Genomic DNA, 15,698 nt, shown 5'->3' on the forward strand with positions numbered 1-15,698 from the left:
TATTAGGCTTCTCAAGTGGCCTTTTATGGACCGATTAGGAGCCTTTTCAATAGAGTAAAAGTGAAACATTACTGGATAATTTTTTAAGCCTTCCTTTAATTATGTCTGAACTGAATTTATAATGGTGCTGGACTCTAATTAGGTATTTTTAAAAAAATTTTTATTTATTTATTTGACAGAGATCACAAGTAGGCAGAGAGGCTGGCAGGGTCGGGGAGGGCGTGGAAGCAGGGTCCCTGATGAGCAGACAGCCCGATGTGGGGCTCGATCCCAGGACCCTGAGATCATGACCTGAGCCGAAGACAGGGGCTTTAACCCACTGAGCCACCCAGGCACCCCTCTAGTTAGGTATCTTATAAAGTGATTTGTTTTAATTTGTGAACGTGTTTAAATTGGGTACCTGTGAACAAATAAATTTCTTTCTTTCTTTTTATTTAAAAAAAATTTTAAGTAATCTCTATAACCCATGTGTAGAGGCTCAAACTTACAACCCCGAGATCAAGAGTGTCATGCTCTACTAACTGAGCCAGGCAAGTGTCCCCCCAAACTTTTCTTTAATATCATGCACGTATACACAGCATAATAGACTCTCTCTGTTTCTTCTGCCATGGTACTCAAGAGAGGCTGAAATTCCAACATATTTTCATAAAGGAAGATTGGGCTTATATTCTTTTTCTTTTAAAAAAATTTTGTTCTTGGGGCACCTGGGTGGCTCAGTGGCTTAAAGCCTCCACCTTCGGCTCAGGTCATGATCCCAGGGTCCTGGGATCGAGCCCCTCATTGGGCTCTCTGCTTGGTGGGGAGCCTGCTTCCCCACCCCCCCACCTCTGCCTGCCTCTCTGCCTACTTGTGATCTCTCTCTCTCTGTCAAATAACTAAATAAAACCTTTTAAAAAAATAAAAAATATTTGTTCATTTGATCCTATTTGAACTTAGAAATGTATATTTCATTACCAGTTGCATATGTTGTGACATACTTGAGAAAGTCTATAATTCCATCATATCTCCATTTAAAATAATCTCAGGCTTCCTACTGGGAAGGGAGCCCGATGTGGGGCTTGATCACAGGACCCTGGGATCATGACTTGAGCTGAGGGCAGATGTTTAACCACTGAGCCATCCAGGCGCCCCAAGAACAGTTGTTCTTCAAGAGATAATCTCTTGGAAATATGCACCACGTTTACTGATTCAAGATACATACTGCAAGATCCGATAGACTCTCAGCATCAATGATAGGAACAGAACGTTTTAGTCTTGGACTTGTGTTGTGAAATCACTCGAATTGCTACTACTCATGCCACCTGAGAATGACAAATTAAGTGAAAATTAGTGGTTAGTCTCTGTCTACCATTCTATAGTCATGATGATGAAGAAGGATCATTTATCTGGGGAACGAAGCCCGGAGGCTGGGATAATTCCAGGGACCAAATTATTCTGAACCAGTAATGTCTTAGAAATTGTTTTCAAGGTTCCATTAAGAGTGTTAAAGCAAAGTAACATTTGTTCTTTCTTTATAAAATAAGACTTTGGCAGTGAATGTTCACAGGATATTTTAAAAAATATGACAGCAAATATCACAGATGTCTTAGAATTAGGCTCAATTTTAGAACGAATCATAAATTTTTAAATTACTTTATCTAATTGGATCTCAAAAGGCCTTATGATTTCAGTTAATTTAAGTTTCATACATCTGAGATTGATGTTATGTCTAAAGTGAGGTAAGTTTAGGGGCACCTGGGTGACTCAGTCGGTTAAGGGTTCGCCTACAGCTCAGGTCATGATCTTGGGGTCCGAGGAGACTGCTTCTCTCTCTCCCTCTGCCCCTCCCGCCTGGGCTTGTGTGCATTCTCTCTCTCTGTCTCTCTCTCTCTCTCACTCACTCTCTCCCAAATGAATAAATAAAATCATGAATAAAAAATAAAGCGAGATAAGATTAAAGAGACCCACTTCTTAAAATAAGAAGCGCACTTTCTACTGGCTATCAGTTTATATCATCATCATCGCTAACACTAATCAGCACCTTTTTTTTTCCTAAAGATTTTACTCATCTCTGACAGAGAGAAGGAGAGAGAGCACAAGCAGGGGAAGTGGCAGGCACTTCAGACGAGGGGCTCAATCCCAGGACTCTGGGATCATGACCTGAGCCCAGGCAGCTTAACCAAGGAGCCTGGGTCCCACCCAGGCGTCCCTAATCTCCAGTTTTCTTTTTCTTTTCTTTTTTTCTTTCTTTCCTTTTTAAAAGATTTTATTTATTTATTTGACAGAGAGAGAGACGCAAAGAGAGAGGGAACACAGGCAAGGGGAGTGGGAGAGGGAGAAGCAGGCTTCCCGAGGGCAGGGAGCCGGGTGTGGAGTTGGATTCCAGGATCCTGGGATCATGACCTGAGCTGAAGGCAGACGCTTAAGGACTGAGCCACCCAGGTGCCCCTAATCAGCACTCTCTATATGCGCTGTAGACTAGCTAGTCTAAATCCTTTTTGCATATTAAATTGTTAAAACACAGAAGAGGCTTTTGAGGTACAAAATATCATTCTCATTTTAAGAGATGGAAACAGACCCAGAGAGCTTCAACATGCTTCAACATTAGTCCAAGATCACGTAATTTAAAAATGGCAGAGCTGGAGTCTAACTGAATATAAATATGATTTAGTCACTTTAAATTTGTGAGTATAAACAACACATATTGTGAACTTACTTCAATTTGGGGGTTGGGGAAGAGGAATGACTTCTCTTGTCAGATAATTTTTTTTTTGTATTTGTTTATACATATGCTTACCTTTGCTTTCTGCAGCTTAAAACCATAATGGCACTATGAAGTTGAAATCTTTGTCTGAGTTTATCATTTAGAATTTTATTCTTCATTTAAAAAAAAAAAAAGATTTTATTTATTTATTTAATTGACAGACAAAGATCACAAGTAGGCAAAGAGGCAGGCAGGGAGAGAGGGGGAAGCAGGCTTCCTACTGAGCAGAGAGCCCGATGTGGAGCTCGATCCCAGGACCCTGGGACCATGACCTGAGCCAAAGGCAGAGGCTTTAACCCACTGAGCCACCCAGATGCCCCTTCTTCTTCAGTTTTAAAGAAAATTATATAATATACAATTTTACATTATAATGTATATATAATAAAATTATATTGTATATTATAAAAATTCTTTTATACACATATAATATAATGAGAAAGTAGATTAATAACTGCTCAGCTGAAAGTCTTGCCTTTGGTCTCAATGTGATGTTTTAATCCAGTTTTATATTCTGTGGGCATAGACTTTACCCTCAAGACAATGGGAAAGCTTTGAAGACTGAAGACATTAGCTGACTGTGTGATCATTTAAATGAGGGAAAGAGTTTTGGCAGGTAGATCAATGACACCGGAAAAAAGAAGTTTCAACAAGAATTCCTCAATAACAAGATAGAGGAAGAGCGTGAAAAGTGTTATAGGTGTCTCTCCAGTCTTGAGTCTAGGTATACTGAAGAATGATAGAGAAAGAGGTCTTTGGAGGAAAATGGTGAGTTTAAATGGGACCTAGACTCTAAAGAGATGATGCGCTGTCCAATTTGAACTTATCCTATGTTTAGATAGAAGGGAAGGCTGAAATTGTAGAGAGGTCAGTGGTGTGTGTGATTTGATAAGGTGTCTTGGCACTTTTCTAGGCAAGGGTACATTGAGAACCTCCAAAGTGGTTAGAATGGGCTTGGCCAGGTGGGGGCAGCAGAGCATCACCAATCGCTGGGGACCGCTGGACAAGACAGGGGCACTGACTGAAAGCTGATATTTGGACTGAGCCTTTTATATTAACATTTAGGAATGGGAAGAAGAACTGCAGCTCGCTAAGGACACAGAGGAAATGGGGCCCTAGAGCTGGGGTCACTTGCACAGTACAGACGTATGGAAGCCAAAAGATTTGATTTCTAGAAAGATTTCCAAAGGTCAGGAGATAGTAGGTATATAAACTGAAACCAAATGTCAAGTGACTTTGAAGTAAGTGATTTTAGAAGAGTAGTGGGGCCAGTAATATATTAAAAGGGATTAAGTGGGGGAATAAGAATGGAGATAGAGAAATATGTAATTTTTTTTCAAGTTTGCCAGTGAAGGAAGCAGAGTGATAGGATGGTAGTTTGAGGGGGAGGCAGACTAGATGGAGGCTTTTTTTTTTAAATTTTTTTAAAAGTATTCTCTTAAGTGTTTCTGAGCTGCATAGAATAATCTCATAAAGAGAATAATTGAAGATACCAGTGAGAGAAAGAATGAGTGGATAATTATGAAGCCACTTCGCAGAAGGATTGGGATATAATCAAGAATGGAAGTTTTGGGTTAGAGGAGAGTGGGAAGGAAGATCAGGATAATGGAGATTTTGTGGATCTTTATCGAGACGGCCCACTTTTTATAGGTAAGCTGTGTTCTGAGTGCTGATTAGTTACTTGGACAGCTTGCACCATGTTTGGAGAGAAACACTCCGGCATATGGGGGATGTGGCATGTGGGAAGCGGGGTCAGTTCTGGACTGAGCTCTTCACCTCCTACTCTGTCATTGTGGATACAACCCAGAGTTCTCTTCATCTCTTTTCACTTTTACATTCTCTTCCTCAGAGACAATTTTTGCCTTTATGGCTTAAAATATTGTTAGCTATGTAAAATCTCCATTCCCATGATCGTAGAAACTCTTTGGTATTGAAGTACTGGATATTTAGTAGCCAGTTTTTAACACGGTATCTTGATACCTTGGGTACTTTTCCCAGAACCCACGTGTCTCCAAGTTGGAAATTTAGACCATAGGTTCCCAATCCTGCCTGCACATTAGAATCACTGTTGGAGCTTCTAAGCAGTGTCAGTGCTTCACCCCACTCTCAGGGATTCTGATTCAAGTGGTTTGGGGTGGGGCTTGATTATCAGTATTTTTTTTTTTTTACTAGTTTTCCAGGTGATTGTAGTATACAGCCAAAGTTGAGAAGCACTGATACAGGCCAATAGCAAATTCCACTGGTACAAAAAGCAACTTTTCAATGCATGATGTAGGGTTGGGCTGACCCTTCAAATTCAATGTGACCAAAATATAATGCATTTCCAAAAGCAGCACCCTCCAACTGACTTCTGTCTTTGTCAGTTGTACCACCCAAGGAAGAACAGGGATACTCACTCTTTCATTCAGCCAGTTTTCCAATATCCCCCCAGTCATTCACTGCAAACAGTCATTCACTGTTTTAATGACACAAGTGCGATGTTGCTTCTTATGTTGTTTTTCTCTTTTGAAGACCTCTCAGTCTTTCCTTCACCTGCCCATACTGTGTCTGTCATTCAAGGCCTAGCAAAAATGCCAGTCATCTCCTAGAAGAGCAACTGAGTATACATCACACAACTTAAAATGAAGTGCATGTTTCGTGTAGTTCCCAGTCCTTCACTGCCTCCTCTTAATATTTTCTAAATACTCTGTTATTGTTATATCCCTTTCTCTTGCTGTAACGTTTACATAAGAGAATATTTGAAAACTTCCAAATGGTTGTACTTTTCTAATGTAAACTTTTGTTATGATTTTCTAATTGCCTGTGTGGTGGTCAGAGCATTTGGTCTGTGTATTTCCTGCTTTTTAAAAAAATTCAGTGGGGGCGCCTGGGTGCCTCTGCCTTTGGCTCGGGTCATGATCCCAGGGTCCAGGGATCGAGCCCCGCATCGGGCTCTCTGCTCAGCAGGGAGCCTGCTTCCTCCTCTCTCTCTGCCTGCTTCTCTGCCTACTTGTGATCTCTGCCTGTCAAATAAATAAATAAAATCTTTAAAAAAAATTTATTGAAGCTTTTCTTTATGATACGATCTACTTTGTCTTTGAAAAGATTTTATTTATTTGAGAGAGACAGAGTGCAAGCAGGGGGAGGAGGAGAGGGGAGGGAGAAGGACAAGCAGACTCTGCACTGAGCAAGGAGCCTGATGCAGAACTTGATCCCAGGAGCCTGAGATCATGACCTGAGCTGAAACCAAGAGTCGGACACTTAACCAACTGAGCCATTCAGGTGCCCCATGAGCTAGTTTTTGATCAGTTTTTGTAAAGATTTCATGCAAGCTTGAAAATAATATGAACTTTTTTTCAACAGCTTTTAAAAATAATAACATAAAATAAAACATATTTTATAAATAAAAGAGATAGAACCTATTCAGAACTGGAAAGTACATCAACAATCCTCCCAGAAACAACAGTATTGTTAATATTTTAAGTATTTATTTCTAGATTTCCTCTTTACCTTAAAAAAATTACTATTTATCTGTCTATCTATCTATCTATCTATCTATCATCTTCTGCTTTTGGTGCTGGTGCTTAACAATAATTCAGATGCACTTTCTCACACTAAATATCATCATAGGCATCATTTTAAAAAGCATATTAGATATTCCATTGCATATATATCTCATAATTTACTTAATCAGGTCCCTGATGTCAGGCATTTCAATTTGATTCTGATTTTTACAACAATAAATAATGTTTTGTACTTCAAATGTTAAGGTAATGGGCAGGAAAAATAGTATAGTCACTCCTTTCTGCTAATTCTTAAAAATGCAATTAAAGGTATATTTTCAAAAGCTACAACTGGATTGGAAAAATAAAGGAAGTTCATCATGTTCTAGGAAGAATCCCTGAGAAAAGGAGAGTGGATGGAACCTCCTTTAATTTCCTTTAAAAAGGAAATTAAGCTCAAAAGGTGAGTAGAAGAGTAGTGCTAGCAGCAGATGAGAGTGATTCAAAGAACAGGCCACGTTTGGGGAGATGGAACTAGGAGCAAGGAGGGCCCTTTCAGCTAAGAAGGTGACTGGTCCGGCACTTACAGCAGGAGCAGCCAGGTATGTCTGTACGCAGGTGACTGTGGTGAGTACAGGAGCCTGGCTCAGAGAGGAGAGTGCCCTTTGGTGGCTTGACAAGGGGAAAGGAATTTTTAGAAGTGGAAGACTTCCCACTGAGATACCCACACTGGTATGACAGCCTACTGGTTCAGCCTTTCTGTCCTGCTACTCTCACTGAAAATAGATGGGCAGACAATCCTTCGAGCTCACTTTGCCTTTCCCTTGAATAAAGCAGAGAGGATAGAAGCGCCAGTACAGCATCTGAACCCAACAGTATGTCCCCAGTGAGAATCACCCACATTTAAGGAGAACCAATATCAGGAAAGATAACAAACTTAAACAGAGGAATCCACACCTCGGGAAATAGTTCCAGACAAGCAGAACAGGGCTTTAGAGGAAGTAGACAAGGACTTTTGCATAAGAGTATCCAAGAAGAGAAGAAAGGAGAGTGCATTGTTAACTAAGAACAGTGAATGAGACAGTAACTAAGACAGTGAATGAAGGGCAGAGGAACACACTGGGAGAGTCAAGGAATTCTTCCAGAGCAGAGTACCAGGGGATACAATTATGTAAAGTAGAGATATAAGTGACTGATGTAAAGTCTCAGCATCCATCCTGCATAAATTCCAGAAGGCAACAAGGGAGATAATAGAGGGAAGATAAATTTTAAAGAAATATAATAGACCAGCATGTTTCAGATTTGAAGGTCACATATCCTCAATCTGAAGTGGCTTAGAATTAAACACAACCAAAGCAAACCTAATAAACCCAAAGCACCAGAAGCCTAGTCCTAGGTTCGAAAATAAACTGAGGAAGAAGAAATGGGGTACAGAAGTTGTGCTAAGGCAAGAAATTCATAAAAATTAATGTTAAACTTAAATATGTATTGATTAAAAGAGTACTTTTAAGCAACCCACAATTCCAGCTGATAACCACAGGGGACTTGGCTGAAGGTAGGCAGGCAGGGAAACAGAATCATGCCAACTTTTTTAATTTTAGGGGAGGAGGTGGCTACTGCTTAACTTTAAATATTGTTTGAACAATGTAAGAGTATAGACATACCTTTAAAATGCAAGAGTTATAACCAGAAATACAGAAATAGAATATGAATCTTTCCAATTAGTAGTTCAATAAAGCGAAATACAGTAGAAATAATCTGGACTTTGTGGTAAGCAGAAAATAAAATATGACAGCAGGGACTATTTCAAAAAGGCACAATCAATATGAATAAGCTAAACTCATTTACAGAGAGAGTTAATAAAAGTAAATCTAGCTATAAATAATGAACAGGGGATGAAAGAGAATGATAGATGATGGCTGACAATAAAAAGGTACCAGAAACAAACACTAATAAAAGGAGAGTAAATGTAACTATGTATTAATATTAGACAAAATAGAATTTAAGACAAACTATTTTAAGGGTCCAGAGTAACTCTTTGCTAAAAGGTATAAGATATAACAATCATAAATATTTTTTTAAAAGATTGTTATTTGTTTATGTGTCAGAGAGAGAGAGAGAGCACAAGCAGTAAGGAGCAGTAGGTAGAGAGAGAGGCAAGCAGAGGGAGAAGCAGGCTCCCCGCTGAGCAAGGAGCCTGATGTAGGACTCAATCCTAGGACCCTGGGATCATGACCCCAGCCGAAGGCAGACGCTTAACCGATTGAGCCACCCAGGTGTCCCAACAATCACAAATCTTAATAGTCTAATATAACTGACTTTCAAACTGACTTTTCTGTTTAATTTAACTTCCAAAACATAGAAAGCAAAACCAGATATAACCAAATAGAGAAATGAACAAACCTACAATCGTACTGGGCAACTCCAATGCTCTACTTTCTGAAACTGAAAATCAAGTAGACAAAAACTTAAAAAACAGAAAATTTGAATAATTTAGCTTGATCTAAGATATGTTTCACATATACATTTTGTACCTGCACAGTAGAAAGAATGTGGTCTTTTAAAATTTATTTTTCCTTTTTTGTTGTTTTTAATTTGAATTCCAGTAAAGTTTCCATATAGTGTAATATTAGTTTTAGGTGTGCAATATAGCGATTCGACACTTCCATACAACAGCCAGTGCTCATCACGTATCTCACCCATCCCCCACTCCCTCCCCTCTGTAACCACCAGTTTGTTCTCTATAGTTCAGAGTCTGTGTCTCTCTCTCTTTCCCTCCTTTGCTCATTTGTTTTGTTTCTTAAATTCCACATATGAGTGAAAGTATATGGTATTTATGTTTCTCTGAGTTATTTCACTTAACATTGTACTCTCTAGATTCATTCATGTTGTTGGAATGGCAAGATTACATACCTTTTTTTTTTTTTAAAGATTATATTGATTTATTTGAGAGAGAGGGAGAGAGAGGAAGAACACACAGTGGGGGTGGGAGCAGAGGAAGAGGAAGAAGCAGACTCCCTGCTGAGCAGGGAGCCCAATGTGGGCCTCTATCCCAGGACCCTGAGATCATGACCTGAGCCCAAGTCTGAGGCTTAACCAACTGAGCCACACAGGCATCCCAAGATTTCATTCTTTTTAAATGGGTGTGTAATGTTCTATTGTATATATGTTCTATATCTTCTTTATCCATTCACTTACTGATGGACACTTGGGCTGCTTCCATAATTTGGCTATCATTGATAGTGCTGCTATAAACATAGGAGGGCACATATCCCTTTGAATTAGTGTTTTTGTATTCTTTTGGCAAATACCCAGTAGGAGAACTACTGTATCATAAGGTAGATCTGTTTTTAACTTTGTGAAGAAACTCCATACTGCCCCAGTGGCTGCACCAGTTTGCATTCCCACCAACAGTGCAAGGTGGTTCCTTTTTCTCCACATCTTCTTCAACACTTACTGGTTATTGTGAAACACCATATTCTTTTAAGCATACTTAGAGCCTCAAAAAACTGTAAACAGGCTCAAAGGAAATTTGAAGAATTCCTTTTCCCAACAAGTTGATAAATTACAACTTTTCTGTTGATTATAATGCAGTAAAATTAAAGAACAGTTATGAAAGAGAAGTAAACATCATTTTTTACACCAACTAAATAACTTTTGGGAAAGGAGGATATAGGTGTAAGTGATGAACTATTTTGAACAAAATTCACATTGTGTGGCCGAAGCAGTGTTCAGCAATCATTCTTAAGGTTTGCTTTTTTTTTTTTTTTTTTTTTAAGATTTTATTTATTTATTTGTCAGAGAGAGAGAGAGAGAGGGCGCAAGCAGGCAGAGTGGCAGGCAGAGGCAGAGGGAGAAGCAGGCTCCCTGCCGAGCAAGGAGCCCAATGTGGGACTCAGTCCCAGGACGCTGGGATCATGACCCAACCTGAAGGCAGCCACTTAACTGAGTGAGCCACCCAGGCGTCCCTTAAGGTTTGCTTTCTATATTAGTGTTAACTTCTAAAAAATTTAATGTGGGTTTTTTTTTCCCTATGTAAGATATTTTCATTGCTCAAAAGTTGAAACTATATAAAAATGTAAACCTAGGAGCATTTCACTTTCATTCCTAGCCTCTCTGCCTTGCCTCTCACTGAAACTCATCCCCATAGGTAACTTTAAAAAATAATTTTTGGTTTATTTTTTTGTATGAGGGATATATCATATATTTTCTTTCTCAATTCCCATTTATGCAAAAGCTTGCCTACTATATTAGACATTTTCCTATTAACTAATATGATGGATTTTGTGTTGAGAAATCCATTGATCTCTGGGGTGCCTGAGTGACTCAGTCAGTTAAGCATCCAACTCTTGATTTCAGCTTAGGGTCATGAGATTGAGCCCCATGTTAGGCTCCATGCCCAGCATGGAGCCTCCTTAGGATTCTCTCTCTCCCTCTCCCTCTGCTCCTCCCCACTTCTCTAAAAAGTTAAAACAAACAAACAAACAAAAGAAATCTATTGATTTTATTATTATTTTAAAATCAGAAATGGGTGTTGAATTTGTTTTCAGCTTCTGGGGCCATGGTCATTTTTTTCCTCTTAGGAAATACTAGTATCATTAGTATTTTAAATTATTACGTATGACAGTGTACCTCAAGTTGATTAATTTTCCATCCTCATTTATCAGCAATTGTAAATATTTAAAACATTCCTTAGAGTTAGATATTTCTGTACAGGTAGAAACACATTTAGTGCCTCCTTGATATTTCTTATGTAACATACTTCAGAAACTTTGGAATATACTAAATGAAGACTAATATATTTTCTAAACTGACTTTCAAAGAATAGCCTCTCCATGAATGTATTTGCTTCTTCCATTCTTTGAGCTGTTATGTTTAAGCTTGAAATTTTGGCTTTCAAGAAAATGTGCTTCCTTACCATTGCATTTCCGTAGTTAAGAGATACCCAGACGCCAAGTCAAAGGGTTTAAAGCAGTCCTTCCTCTTACATTTTCACCTTCACGTAGTGATGTTCCTATTTAGGATTCCAGGGCAAGCGGAAAATGAAAGACCATTTGCAGCGGTGCTGTTTGGGGGACTATAGGTAGTGACCATAGTTAAATCCAACTTATTCATCTCTCCAGGCTTCTAAGCATGTGAAGGTTGTTTGAGTCAAAGATGTATCTTGTTCCAGGCATTTAATTTTTCATTATTCTCAAAGACTGAACATGTAGAATTTAGTAGAAGTAAGTTAAAAAATGAGCCACTTCTGCAACAAATCCAAGTCTGCAGGTGTGTTTCCATACCTAATGACATAAAACAGTTTCCAGATCTTTCACTATTCTCCCATTCACCAACCCTCTCTTATTCTGCTGTAACCTTATTCCCTAGTAAGAATTCTTTTTTCAACATACTCATGTAAACACTAGAGAATAATACAAAGTAACAGTGCAGTATGTGCCACACAGGTGTTTCCTCTCTTCTTTCAGTTTACTTTTTCTTTTTTTAAATTAAATTTTAAAAAATTTTTCATTGCATTTTTTAACAACATTTTGTTTTTAAAGATTTTTATTTATTTATTTGAGAGAGAGACAGTGAGAGAGAGCATGAGCAAGGAGAAGGTCAGAGGGAGATGCAGACTCCCCATGGAGCTGGGAGCCCGATGTGGGACTCGATCCCTCGACTCCGGGATCATGACCTGAGCCGAAGGCAGCGTCCAACCAACTGAGCCACTCAGGCGTCCCTTCATTACATTTTTTATTGATCACAAAAAAAACCTGAATAGCTTTTTCTGATGCATAGAAGTACACAATTAAAAGCTAAAAGAAACAAACCCAGCGACACAAGTAATATAAAGCTATAGCCTAATATAACGAAATAGGAAATGTAAATGTACAGGGTGCCTGGCTGGCCCAGTCAGAAGAGCATGTGACTCTTGATCTTGAGGTTGTAGGTTCAAACCCCACACTTGGTGTAGAAGTTACTTAAAAGTAGAATCTCGCCCCCTCCTCAAGTTTATTTTTTCTTATTCACTGTTTTTTCTCTGTCTCCTTTGACCTCAAAGTTCTCTATCTGCTTGTCTGCTTGTCCAGAAACTTCTCTAGCAGCTTCTTCTATGTTTGTGCGGAAGTTGGTCTGCACAAGTACCACACTGCAGAGAGCAGCTGCTGCGCTGAGTACTTTATGGGTATGGGTATATCGTGCTGGTTTTGTTTTGTATGCCCTGAAAAGCTTACATGATGTGTTCAACAGAGTTTGGAGGAGTTTCCCCTTTCTCTTAAAAGTCCTTTCAGAGCAGGGGTGCTTGGGTGGTGCAGCCAGTTAAGTGAGTGGCTGGCTTTTTTTTGTTTGTTTGTTTTTTGTTTTTAAAGATTTTATTTATTTGTTAAAGAGAGAGAGAGAAAAAGATAGAAGGAGCAGGGTAGGGGAGAGGCAGGGAGGGAAGCAGGCTCCCCGCTGAGCAGGGAGCCGGGTAGGGGTGGGTGAGGAGGCTGGGGGGGTGCTATCAATCCCAGCACCCTGGGATTATGACCTGAGCAGTGACTTAACTGACTGAGCCCTCCAGGTGCTCTGGAACTGACTTTGATCTCAGCTCAGGTCTTGATCTCATGAGTCTGAACCCTGCACTGGGCTCTAGCTGGGCGTGGAGTCTATTTAAAAAAAAAAAAAAAAAAAAGATCTTTCAAAGCAGTGATTTCAGAACGGATATGTGTCTGCTTCTACGTTTATAAAACATTTTGGAGGAAATCTGGGAGAAATCATGATTAGATTAGTAGAAGTGGGAGATACTGAAAATTACCTAACCCAGCATTTGGCGTGTAAGACAATCCAGCACAGAGTGCTTGAGTGACTTGCTTAATAACACACAGGAAAAAGAAACACATGGAAGAAGGATAAAGGAAAGGCCTACATGAAGTGTACTGATCCAGATTAGTGACCAGGAGTAAAACTCAGATCTTATTTTCAATTCATGGCTATTTTGACCACAGAGGAAAACTGGTTAGCCTAAACTGGAAGCTCAAGGAATAAGAGAAAATTTTATCTTCAAAACATACCTCACTGTCCAGCTCATCGTAATAAATAAATAAATAAATAAATAAATAAAGGCCATCTGTCATTATAGATGTTATTACTTGATTCCTCTTCCCAAGGCCTAACCGCTACATCTTGGCTTCTCTCTCACCCATCATTTGCCATTTCTGAGTATTGATTGCCCTTCTGTGGCCCTTTTCTGCTCCCTTTAGACTGAATTAAGTCTTTTATTGTTATTTTTTATTAATTCATTGGCAGAATGTTTTCCCCACATTTTTATAAGAGCTTTGGCTCTGAAAGAAGTATTTATTATACGTGTAATTTAGCCCCAAAGGAAACCAGAAAAAAAGTAAACTGGAACAAGAAATTAATTTTCAATTTATAAGGATATTAACAGATGAAGGGTGGTTAAAAAAAATTTCCTGAGGTAAAATAACCACACTGCCATCAGTTCTTGCCATTAATGTGGTTTGTCATAATACCAAATTAAATCCATTTTTAAAAAACTGTTCTGTGCTCTTTTAAACAAATATTTTTCCATATTTTAAACTGAAGGAAAAAGTCCATTCAAGGTAATTAATACTAGAGTACTTACTATTTGTCAGGCACTGTGGTGGGCCCTGAAAAGGACACCAAAATGAGTAAGTCCCTGCCTTTGCTAGCAGGGTGTGGGCCTTCCTTTTCTTTCAAAAAGTTTTTTCACAGAAAAAGGTCTTTGAAGGAATTATATAAATTCCTATTCTCTTGCTCCTTCATCACCAGCAGGTCATATGAGTCATTTGACACCCTCAAAATAACGAGATGTCTGTCCTCATGGAATCTATATTCTAGGGTGTGTGTGTGTGGAGGGGGTTCAGACAATCAGCAAGTAAGCAAAATTTGTGTTTTAGAGGAAAATAAAGGGGGGGGGGAGCATAAGGAGTTCTTGGCATGGTTATGTAATTTCAAAGAGTGTCTTTGAAGGGAGGGTCTCAGAAGGGGAAGTGAAGTAAGGAGCTGGGTGAAATGAAGGTGTTAGACAAGATGAGATATATGTGGTGGAGAATTTGAAGCATAGGGAACAGCCAGTGCCAAGGCCTTCAGTTGGGAGTGTGCCTGGCCTGTTCAAAGATGACCAGTATGTCTGGAACTGGCCAACTAGGGAGAAAGCAGTAGGAGAAAATTTAGAGAGCTAAGAAGTCAAGAGTGGGTTTTCCTTAAGGATTTTGTTGAGCAGAGGAGTAACATGATCTAATTCACAGTTTAGGTGCATCATGACCAAAGCTGATCCTGGCCAGAAGCGGGTACCCAAGAAGCTACCACAATATCAGAAGGTGTTGTCTGGAGAGAGAGAGAGAGATGGTTGTGGTTGAGGGCATGGGAGAAATGGTCAAGTTCTGCATATATTTTGTTGGTGGAACCATTAGGATTTGCTGAAGGACCAAATGTGTGATGGGAGGGAGGGAAGGAGGCCACTTTGCCCCCAGCTTTCTGTAGAGTAGCAGCACTCTCAGTATCACCTTTGAAAAAGGTGCAGATTTTATGTTTTCAGCTAGGCAATTTAATCAGCCTCTCCAGGATAGCGGCCCTGGAAACAATACATTTAAAATGTTTCTAGGGGCTCAGGGTTGGCTCAGCAGGATTTCCACTCAGGTCATGCTTTCAGGGTGTAAGATCAAGCCCCCGGTTGGGCTCTGCACTCAGAGGGAGTCGGCTTGAGATTCTTTCTCCCAGTCCCTCTGCCTTCCCTCCCAACCCCTCTCAAATAAATAAATAAATAAAATGTTGGGGCGCCTGGGTGGCTCAGTTCTTAAACACCTGCCTTCCTCTCAGGTCATGATCCCCGGACACTGGGATTGAGCCTGGCATTGAGCTCCCTGCTTAGCGGGAAGCCTGATTCTTCCTGTCCTGCTCCTCCTGCTTGTGTTCCCCTCTCGCTATGTTTCTCTTTGTCAAATAAATAGATCTTAAAAAAAAAAAAAAAAAAAAAGAAATGTTTGTCTATGATTCTTCTGCAACCAATCTGACTTGAGCTGATGAAACCTGCTGGCTCACGGCTCACTTGAGTTAAATGAAAGAGGCTGCACCTTCTGGGTACCATTTAGGAGCACAGCACGGTGCACAGTACGTGGGTTGATGGGCTCCTGAATGGAGAGATTAATCCTAATCCCACTCTGATTCCTCTCGGACAACACAGGAATTTGTAAGATAACTGAAGTGGGTCTAGCTAAACATGGAAGAGGATTTGATGAAGGCTTTCTCAGGCCTTTATCAGCAGAGAAGGGTGAGATGAATGGAAGACAGGATGCGGCGTGACTGAGGTGGGTGACAAAAGGCCCACGTCAGTCCTCTGGCCGGCTGCCTCTCTCGTTGGGACAAGTTGAGCTTTAGCAATCTGGCCCGACCGCAGGTCCGTCTCCACCGAGGCCACGCCCCCTCCAGGCAAGAACCCGCCCACTTCCACGTCAGCCGCAGCGGCTCGGTTT

The sequence above is a fragment of the Mustela lutreola genome, chromosome 4, assembly GCF_030435805.1.
Source record: "Mustela lutreola isolate mMusLut2 chromosome 4, mMusLut2.pri, whole genome shotgun sequence".
Lineage (NCBI taxonomy): Eukaryota > Metazoa > Chordata > Mammalia > Carnivora > Mustelidae > Mustela > Mustela lutreola.